Source organism: Triticum aestivum, chromosome 4B (assembly GCF_018294505.1).
Source record: "Triticum aestivum cultivar Chinese Spring chromosome 4B, IWGSC CS RefSeq v2.1, whole genome shotgun sequence".
Lineage (NCBI taxonomy): Eukaryota > Viridiplantae > Streptophyta > Magnoliopsida > Poales > Poaceae > Triticum > Triticum aestivum.
Genome location: NC_057804.1, coordinates 427496219 through 427507040, shown reverse-complemented (window position 1 = coordinate 427507040; position 10822 = coordinate 427496219). Strand labels below are relative to the sequence as shown.

Genomic DNA, 10822 nt, shown 5'->3' with positions numbered 1-10822 from the left:
TGTAAACATCATGGCAACTTTTGGTCAAAAAAAATTCATCGAAAGATATCAACATGGGATCTAGTTTTGAAGATCTCGTCGAGACGGATTTAATGGTGAAAACCGATTTATTAATTAGGAGATAAAACATTTTTATGCCGAAAACAAAAAAGATTCTCGCTGATGTCATCTATTTTGATGTGGCAAAATAAAGGATACTGGAGGTGTTTGGGCCATGTTGCTTCGTGCCACACGTGTGGGCGTTAATATTTGCATTACAAATTTCCAAAAGAAATGAGCAGGTCCAAATGGGTCGCACAGACTGCAGCCCATTTTGGCTCCAAGAGCGCCTGCGTTTAAATGCATCTTGTGTAGTTATATATAAAAGGAAAAGAGGGGCAGATCCAAACAATCTAACCCATTCATTTACGAGATCTAATGGCTCCTAATCCTTCTGTGTTTAACGCTACAAGCCACGCATTAACCCAATAATTGATCCATCGATCGCTAATTAAGCCAGGCGTTCGAAAAAGAAAAGAAAAAACTATCAACGCAGGCACGCACGCCCCCTCCTGCTCCTCCTCCTCCCATCGGCCTCCACAGCACGGCCCACGTGCGGTTCGCAGCCCCCGTCCTCCCGCGGCCCGCGCGGTTCGACGCCGCCCCGCCGTACTCCGTGCCCACGTGGTTCGCCGCCGCCCCGCCGCGCGCGGTTGGCCCCCGCCGCCGCCCCCGCTGCCGCGAGCGTGAGCAGATGAGCAGCCCCCCCGCTGGTCCTCCTCTGCTGCCCCCGCCTCAGATGCACACTTCTCTAGAAGTGCAGGCAGCCAGCAGCGAAGGCGATCTGCTAGGCGTTTCATCTCCAACCTCACGCAGTAGGCACTACCGTTCGATTCCATCATCAAGGTCAGCAACATCGTCGTCGTGCTTTAGTGAGTATCCATGGAGCTTCTCCACGGTGATGGTGTGGAAGGCGCTGATGCCCTGTCCGTTGGGCTCGGTTCGGGCGTCATTGACATGTAAGTAAACCGTCCTCCAGGACAGTTTGTTTTCCTACCCTTCAAGTGTTCCAGGAATTTTTAAAAAAAAGTGTTCCAGGAATTGCCTCACAGGGAGGAGGTTATTTGTATTGCAGGTATGAGATGAGGAAACGTAGAAGGGAAGGTGATTTCTGCGGGAGGAGCAAGAGGCGATCCGGCTAACAAGTCGTATATTTGGGGTAGTGTGTAGGATCTTCACAGTTTCAAATACGGCTATTCCTGGCACCGCTATCTCTTGCGTGAATGTCCTCTTGGTTTCAATGTCGGTGCCTACATCAATGTTCTACCATGATGTTATCAGGTATTGCCCATTGGTTGGTTATGAACTACTATATCTGTTAGTAAATCGATGGCATATTAGATAGCGGGCAGTCTAAGTTTGGCTCATGACATACAAAAGAGCATTCAGATTGTTTCCTTTAGAAAAGAGGTCATTCAAATTTGTTAGGTAAAATTGTATCATCATTTTTTTCATGAAAATAATACTTTTCTAATACCAGAATTTTTTGTCGTAATATTACTAACTCTGGGATCCTCTTTGTGTATTTGATTGGTCTCTGGTTAGATTCTGGGAGGCAAAATTTTGGTCTCTGTTACATAGATAATTTACTACAGTGAATGTGTAGAGATTAGATGGTACTCACACAAGAACAAGTAGAAATACTTTCAATGCTCATTTGATCTACTTTTTTGCCTTATAAATAACATGTTTCCTTTTTCTGATATTTTTGTTCTTCAGTTTAAGCTCCTACCATGGTCAGTCATAAAGCATCAAAATCTAGCTACAACATATGTTGATGTTTGCAGCCAAACCAAGGTTAAATTATGAACAACTGATATTTATAGCGAAGGTATGGTCAAAGATTGTATTCTTGATCTGAGGAACCGATGAGGGCGGATGGCTGAAAACTCTGGATTGAATCCAATTTTTTTTACTGGAGTTTTAATCCACTCGATGGATAAACTAAGTGCATACGCGTGTCTATATATATATGTATGCATTCTTTTAAATGGTAATTTTGATATTTATTTTTCCAAACTAAGCTTGTATTTTTCTAGAAACGATAAAGTTCTTCATAAACCCATTGAAACATTCTCCAGCAAAGCTCGTGAGGAGCATATGAGTTCCCTTTTAATACAGAGGCTCGAACTTATTGTATTCTGAATACATTTCCATCTATTCATTTTTCCCATGTAAACACGCAGTTGTGCACCATGCTGCATCATTCAACTATTCTTTATTACTTCATCCAGAAATGTTTCTTTCTGGTTTCCTTGATTTAACATAACATAACAAGATACTTTTTATAACTTATCCGCGCATGTATATGCTAAGAGTGTGGTGACCACATGTCTCCTACGTACTAATTAAGGTTTGATGGATTAATTGTATGAATGCGATGCTTATCTGGTCATTTATTTTTACAGTTGGTGATCAGATCGGATTCGAGGATCATCCTCTCTCATGTGTTACGTATTAGTGATGCCTACATGACGGTGGAAAATGTACGAATATGCAGCGTTGACAGTAACAAGGAAAAAATGATGTTTCATTTTGTCTGTTTGGCTCTGAGATATATTAAAATTGGACATATCCAGGTCTGACTTGTTTTTTCGTAGAGGACAGAGCTGCCTACTTGGACATATTTGGCTTTTAACCATATCTTTTGTTTGTTGCCTTCCTTGTTATTATTTTGATAAAGTTCAATTCTTCCTTTCCTATGTTGTAGATACTTCTTCTCTTGCAACTGAAAGTACTGCTTCTGATTACAGTGAGGCGGCTTGATGGATCATTGGCCTCATGGCAAAATTGGGGACGGAGGAGGGAGGAGGCTTCATATAAGCATGACTTCAAAAGCTCAGGGTATGTATGCCAGCATGCACTGGAGTTGTTGGATAAGTTCTTTTTTTCAAAACACATTTCATTTTGTTTTTTGAATGCTGGCCTGGTGTACACTGATCAGTTGTGGTATTCTTTCCCTGTGCAGGAGATCAAACCGAAGAAAGACAACACTCAGCGCAACATGCTCGTGTCGATGATATGGGTGCAGAGGAAGACTGTGAGGATGATCAGTGAGAGCAGGTAAGTGCTTACCAGCCAGCGCAAGAGCATCTGGTGGAGCTGGTAGATCCCCAAGGAGGAGTAGGCGGGCATACATTGTCCATTTCTTCTATAAAAAAATACCACTCTACACAATATAACTGTTTAGAACAACACATACTCGACTAATCATCCTTTATAAATCAACAGGCTTGTACGAGATGTTAAAATGTGTTCCTATATGTCTACCATTATTCTTATGTTTTAGAAGTGTTAATTTCATTGATTTTCTTACTTATATGTATATACTGATTGCAGATTTGCTAGAATATCACTTTGCAAAACCCATGATCCAATCCATGTTTTGTCCTTACAAATAGATAAATGCATGAAGGGATAGCTGCTGCAGATGCTTACTTGTTGTCAACATTAGATGGTGATTTGGTAAGTGGCTATTTTGAAAAATATTTTCTCAGTCTAACATGTACACTATATTCACACAATAGCCTTGCTTCTGCACCCCATCTCTCTCTATAGCCTCTATCTGCATTTGCATCTTTGAGCAAACAACCTAGGTTGAGCAGCTCACGGGAGCTGGCCGTCAGCACCGCTCTTTGATCTAACTTTTGTCCCAAAATCTCAGGCAATTTCTTCCCTATAAAATAACATGGAGCATCAAAATTTGGATTTTCAAAAGGTTCTTACAAACTGAATTTTATCGATACCACATTCATGATAATTTTTCAATTTGTATTTGCTTCTAGACACCCTGACATATTAAAATTTTGAATAGGAGAGTCTTTCAGTGTGATAATAAGCATATGCATACTTTGTTGAATATATTTTTGATATGCTTCTATTGTTAGAGGGTTTTTAACTTAATTGGTCGTATTCTAATTGTTTTGTTCACAGGTTGTATTTGCTAAGATCTTGCCGTCGTGAGATCAATTAATCAATGTATGCACCTTTGCATATGGGTGAACTTGAATAGAGAAAACCTTCACTATGGAACTTGTGGCTTGGTGACTGTCAGGAGTGAGCATTTGGTGACTGGGTAAAGTAGTAAAAGCCACATGTGGTTGGTTGACCTTGCTGGAAGTGAGCACTTCGCTAAAACTGAAGTAGGAGAGACGTCGAAGGAGGCAAAGTTCATCGAACAATCTGTATTCTCTGCACTGATTGATGCTATTGCTTCCCTTGCCTCCAAAAATGCCCACATTCCATATTGCTCTGTCTTATTCAGTATCTACATGCTTCACCATCTGCCTTGCTCAGTTACTTAAAAGAAGCATCCCCTCAGCTCAGTCTTACTCCTTTTTTTTCTCTCAAATGTAGGAATTCCAAGCTAACTCATCTGCTTCAAAGCTCACTGATTTATAAGGGTCGAGAAGTGCACTGATTTATAGCTAAATGGTTATATCTCCTTCTATTGAACTTAGCTTATGAACTAAAATCTCCAAACACAAAAACGAAGAGATAAGAGTGTTCAACATGAATTACGGGTGGAGATTGCAATTGCAAGACATGTCTGTTTGTGCAATAAGTCCGAGCCATACAGATTTGTCTATTTCGACAACAGAACTTATAATATAAAGATCTCTATGAATACGTTCATGGATATAGATGAAAAAATGAGTAGGGGATTTATAATACAAAATCTTTGTGAATGCATTCATGGATCTAGGCCGAAGTCTAATAGGCATCAAGGGTAGAAGCACATGGATAATAAGAACACAAAAATAGCTAATAATTGATTTATTGGTATAAGCTACAATGTTACATAACACATTGATCTTTAATCTATTTGCAGCTTCTTCATTTGCATATGAGATTTGGTTTTCTTCTACCAGAACAAACACTATTAAGTGGAAACCTATGTAAATAGGAGTATTAAACAAATGTTTTGATTGCACTTGAGACGTGCATTGCACGTACAAGCTTACTAGTCTTGTGTAGTTATCCATGGAGCACATGAAGGGTGCACTGATGGAGTTGCTCGATCGGATTTGCCATTGCCGCAGGTCATTGGCTCGAGAGTCGGGGGACTCGTTTTTCGTGTTATTTTTTTAAAAAAATGAAATGCCACTTCTCGAACATCGACAGGGGCTTCTTTGCAAGAAATGAATAATATCGAGAGGGTTTTTGCAAAAAACTGGCCATACGCCCCCTCTCTGTCATCCAGTCACTGACAGCGGGGCCCACGCCATGCTGGCACGCCTAGTCAGCGGCTCAGGCGTACACAAACATGATTTGCATCGCATTTGCATGTCCGAGCCAACTTACTACACCAGTTCAATGTATGCCACTAGTTCTAGCACCAAAGTGACCGTTTGTGCCAAATTCTAGCACCACCGGTGTAATTTACTTGTAGAAGAATCAAGGGGGGAAATCTAATAAGCAGATGTACGCACGCCTGTCCTGCCGTGCGGCGGTTCGCACGCGCGTCAGATAGATGGGCGAGATTTTTTTTGAAAGACGGGTGCGATTCAATAAGAGTTTTTTTAGAAAGTATGCTTAGCCAGATTGTGAGCCTCGGTATTATTTTTTTTAGAAAATGAGCTTCGGTATTTGAGATTTTGTTTGAGTGGTAAACCAAACTTTATTGACTAATGTTTCGGTTTACAGGAATAACAAAGGGATCATGGGGTAAATCCAGCCACAAATGGCGCCCTGCAACTAAAGAAGTACATAACTTAACTAGGTTACGGGCGTCAACGTTCCCCTGACAACCTTCAAAAATAAATTCACATCTTGCAAACTCTCTAAACTGGGCTTTGATCTCCTTTATGATAGCACTATATCTCCTTTCTGTCCCAGTCTTAATCTCTTCCACCACTGTCTTGCAATCACATGCAATAACTACTTGATCCATAGATAGATCCAGTGCTAGGGCAAGAGCTTCACGGCATGCCAACGCTTCCAACATGGGTGGATCATTTATATCATTGAAGACCATTGCCAAAGAGCCTAAGAAAAGACCTGTGTGATCCCTGCAAACGGTTGCGGCTGCCCCTCTTATGCCCTTTCTTGAAATTCCACCATCAACTTGGATTTTAACCATTCCAGGTTCGGGTGCAGTCCACCCTTGCATGCCATTAGGACGCCCAACTGAAGCTGGACCATATGCTATTTTCCCAACCGGAGTCTGAATATTTGCAAGTTTGCCAATGAAGCTTTTGATGAAAGAATGTGTTGCGTGCGGGCTCTGCAAATTTCCCTCGTGGATTGCCTGGCGTCGAGCCCACCATATCGGCCACATAGTCACAACCATCATTACCGGACTATCTTGTGGTAGATGTTCTATAGCTGAAAATAGCCACACCTTGGCACTCGGCTCCATCGATGCTTGTATATAATCCATTATATATGCATCAACTAGAGCCCACACACATCGAGCTACTGAGCATTCAAAACGGGAGTGGCACCACGAATCCCTCATTCCGCATAGCTGACATTTATCATCATCTGACATATTCCTCTTGTGCCTTACTTCCTCCGTCGGGGTCGTGTGCTTCGACAGTCTCCACATAAATTGGCGTATTTTCCCTGGCACTTGGACAGACCATAGAGTTGTCCATGCTTTCACTTTAGATTCAAAATCAGATGAGCCTGCTCTTCCTTCTAACCATTCTCCCATCCGCTGTTTTGTGTCAGCCAACATGCAGTATGCAGATCTTACTGAGAATAAGCCATTCCTCACAAAATTACAAGCCCAATGGTCCTCCATTTGCCTAGTACAGATCGGGATGGTTAAAACTGTTGTTGTATCTGCCGCAACAAAAGTCGCATCAAGGGCTCCTCTATTCCATTCCGCATTATGTGTATCAATCAGCTCATTCACCATAATTGGAGGGTTAGCCGATAGGCAAGCTAGCGGCCTCATTGTGGCATTTCTTGGTATCCAGTTATCCCACTATATTCTTGTTGTTGAGTCGTCTCAAATTCTCCTAATCAGCCCTGTTTGAGGACATCTCTTCCCTCCAAAATAGCATGTCACACTTGTGATGGCCGGTTGCCAAGCTCAGCTTCCAGAATTGTTCTTTGAGGGTAGTAGACGGCCTTCAAACGTCTCACACACAAGGATTCCGGCTGCTGAAGTAGTCGCGAGGATTGCCTTGCCAGGAGAGCTAAATTGAAAAAGCTCGAAGTCTCGAAAGCCTAGCCCGCCCATGAATTGGGTTGAGTCATAGATTTCCAAGAATCCCAAGCTGGCTTATGTTTACCTTCCTTGTTTCCCCACCAAAATTGTCTTATTAGCTTGTTTAGGTGCTCGTAAAGACCCCTTGGTAACTGAAAACATGACTTGAAAACATTGGAACTGCCTGCGCCACTGACTTCACCAAGGCTTCCTTCCCTATTGAAGACAAACATTTTTCCATTCATCCCCTCACTTTACTCCACAACCTGTCCTTCAAATACTTAAATGCACCATTTTTAGAAGTACCTACATCCGATGGCATGCCTAGGTACTTTTCGTTCAGGGATTCATTTGGCACATTTAGTATACCTTTAATCTCATCGTTTGTAGTGGTTGGACATCCCTTACTAAAAAAGATAGAGGACTTAGATGGATTAATTTTCTAACATGAAGCCTGGCAATATTTCTCCAACAGGTTTGACACCTCAGTCGCCCCTCCTCCGGCTGCTTTAAAGAACAGCAGGCTATCATCTGTGAATAACAAATAGTTAACAGGTGGAGCTGAGGGCGCCACTTGTATCCCACAAAGTTGAGATGACTGACTTAAATTTCTCAATAGGCCTGAAAGTCCCTCCGCTGCCAATAAGAACAGGTAAGGGGAGATAGGATCTCCCTGACGGATTCCTCTACTAGGTTTGAACTCCTCCAACTCTTTCCATTGAATAAAACTGAGTATGAGACTGAGGTGACCAAATTCATAACAATATCAACCCATCTTTGAGAAAACCCTAGTTTTAACATTACTGCTCTCAGGTACGCCCATTCCAATCTACCATATGCCTTCATCATGTCCAATGTGAGAGCACAATGTCGGTGTTTGACTGCCTTGTCATGCTTCATAAAATGCAGACATTCATATGCTATAATAATGTTATCAGTGATCATCCAACCGGGTACAAAACCGGACTGTTCTGCTGAAATAATCTCGGGAGTACATTCTTCAGTCGGTTAGCGATAACTTTGGAAGCTATTTTATAGAGCACATTACACAAACTGGTCGAACGAAACTGTGATAGCAGAGACGGGTTTTTTTATCTTCGGAATTAATGCAAGATACATTTGGTTGATACCTTCCGCACTCTCCTTCCCCTCCACAATCTTGAGGATGCTTTAGTGACCTCTTCTCCATACACCCCGCCAATTTTTTCTGGAAGAAGTGTGTCGGGAAGCCGTCGAGGCCCAGGGCCTTTGTAGGAAACATTTGGTAAAGTGTTGTTTTCACCTCTTCGCCCGTATAATCCGCATCAAGTTGTGCCCACATGTCATTTGTGATCTTCACAGGAACCGAATCAATAACTTCATGCATGTTGGCACATATCCCTTCGAAGTATAGAGACTTCTGTAAAAATCTGTAGTCATCGACTCTAGCTCATCGACGTTCTTCGTTAACTGCCCGTCCGGCCTAGCCAAGGCCTTGATCCGGTTCTTCCTCCTTCTCATTGATGCTCTTTGCTAAAATCATTTCGTGTTCCTGTCACCGTATGTGAGCCAGTCCACTCAAGACCTCTGTCTAGAAAGGATCTCTTCCATGTGGTATAATTCTACCAGCCTGTCCACTACTTTGATTTCAAGGTGGCTCGGTCATGTACATCCTGAGACACTTTCTAACACCTCAAGCGGTTTTGGTCAGTTGCTTGATCTCCCTCTTGACACTGCCGAATATGTGCTGGTCCCAGCTAAATAAGTGTTTGTTGAGATCCCTCAATTTGTCCCTGACCTCTTCAGCCGTAGATCCTTTTGGTTTTCCGTTCCAGTTTGTTTCAATAAAGGATTGCAGATCTGGGTGCCTTTCCCACATTACCTCGTACTTCAAGCTCTTCGGCCTCCTGCTAGCATCCTCCTCATTGGTTAGTTTCAGTAAAATAGGCCCATGGTCTGAACATGCTGCCGTCTTGTTACTTACTACAACAAAAGGGAAAACCAAACTCCATGCAGCGTTTGCAACTGCACGGTTGAGGCGGACTCTAGTACAAGTTCCACACGCCACTTTTTTCTCGAAAGTCCACCACCTGCCTTTGTGTCCTATATCAACTAGACCACATATATCAAGGGCATACCGAAATCCCTCCGTTTCCCTTGAACTCTAGGGTTTACTCCTTCATGTACAGTTTGAAGAAGAACTTCATTAAAATCTCCCAAGGCTACCCATGGCAGCGTGAAGTCTCTAGAGATAGAACACAAGGTGTCCCATGTTTTGTACCTTTCCGCAACCTGTGCTTTTCCGTATACGCGGAAGGTCCAAGAGCTGAAATATTAGTATCAACATGATATTTCGAGTAGCCCGTAACTTCTAACTTTATTAAATCATTCCAATAAATATCAAGGCCTCCAGAGGCCTCCACTCCTTCTTGAGCTACTAACAACAAATGATCTATCATAACCAAAAGTCTGAGTTAAGATCTTGACGCGTGCACTGGACAATTGTGTTTCTACTAAGCATAGCACGACAGGGGCAAATTTCATCGTTATTTCACGGACTTCTCGAACTGTCGCAGGATTGCCCAAACAATGACAGTTCCAACACAAGGCATTCATTGGGTTCGGCGGTCCTCCTCAAGAGAGGCCGCCTCAGTCATTAATTCATCATTTTGGACATCCCCATTAGCTCCCCGTTTCCTTCTCTTCACTACCGGCACCTTGCCCGATGTATCCTGCCCTCCATCTTGGCTGGTTGAGGCCGAACCCCCCTCCAGCAATAGGATTGTATCAGCCACCTTGCCTGCAAGATTTGGGACTGGTTGTCCCCTCACATTCAGCGTCTCATCGGGGGAAACGAGCCTTTTGCGAATGCTCTTTTCCCCCATTCCACTCTGTCCAAACTGAGCATGGTCCATATCCTTTGCTGCCTCTCCTTTACCTCTGATATGTCTGCCCCCTATCGGGTTTCCTCTTCCCTTCCTTCCTCCTCTTTCTCCTCTCCCACCTGTTCTTCCCCTTGCACCCCCTCTACCTCTCCCATCGCGCCCTTCTGATGGAGCTCCCGGTATATGTTCCGGGGTCCAGAGCAACCAATCACCCCATTCATAGCATCTGGGATCATGAACCCCATCGCCACATTCCTCCATAATATGCCCCATCAAGCCACATAAATAGCAGAAGTCGAGAAGTTTTTCGTAATACACTGAGTACATCTTGCTCTCTCTTAAAATTATTGGGACAAACCGGACCAAAGGCTCATTAACATCCAAGAACACCCTAGTCCAAAGGGTACTGCTAGGGTTTATAACCCCCTCAGTAACGACAACTGTGATCGGCGGCCCTCTGACCTTAGCTGCAACTTTTTCAGCTAGCTCCTTTTTGGCAGTCAAACCCGATGGGTGTCCCTTGATTCCAGCCCATAGCGGGATCTTGTTGAGCTTGTACTAAGCTACATCTGAGAATCCATTATACTCTTGAATAACTATCGGCGCTCCTGAAACAGCCAGGGCCCTCCATCCATTATCCTCTTCCAATCACCAAGGCAATGGCACTGAATTAGGAACGAATTTGGCCCTTTGATGTTGAAGGTTACACCCTTCGCGACAGCCCATGCGGTACGCATCTGGTTCACCGATGCCGAGTGCC

The 10822-nt window shown here is 43.2% G+C and overlaps 1 long non-coding RNA gene across 1 annotated transcript; it reads left to right on the top strand.

The window, feature by feature from the left end:
- The first annotated feature begins 592 nt into the window (after positions 1–592).
- LOC123094935 (uncharacterized) lies at positions 593–3458 on the top strand. Its single transcript, XR_006446046.1, has 7 exons — positions 593–998; positions 1115–1320; positions 1759–1870; positions 2448–2618; positions 2793–2883; positions 3008–3102; positions 3379–3458. It is a non-coding gene; the product is annotated as an uncharacterized lncRNA (long non-coding RNA).
- The last annotated feature ends 7364 nt before the right edge of the window (positions 3459–10822 follow it).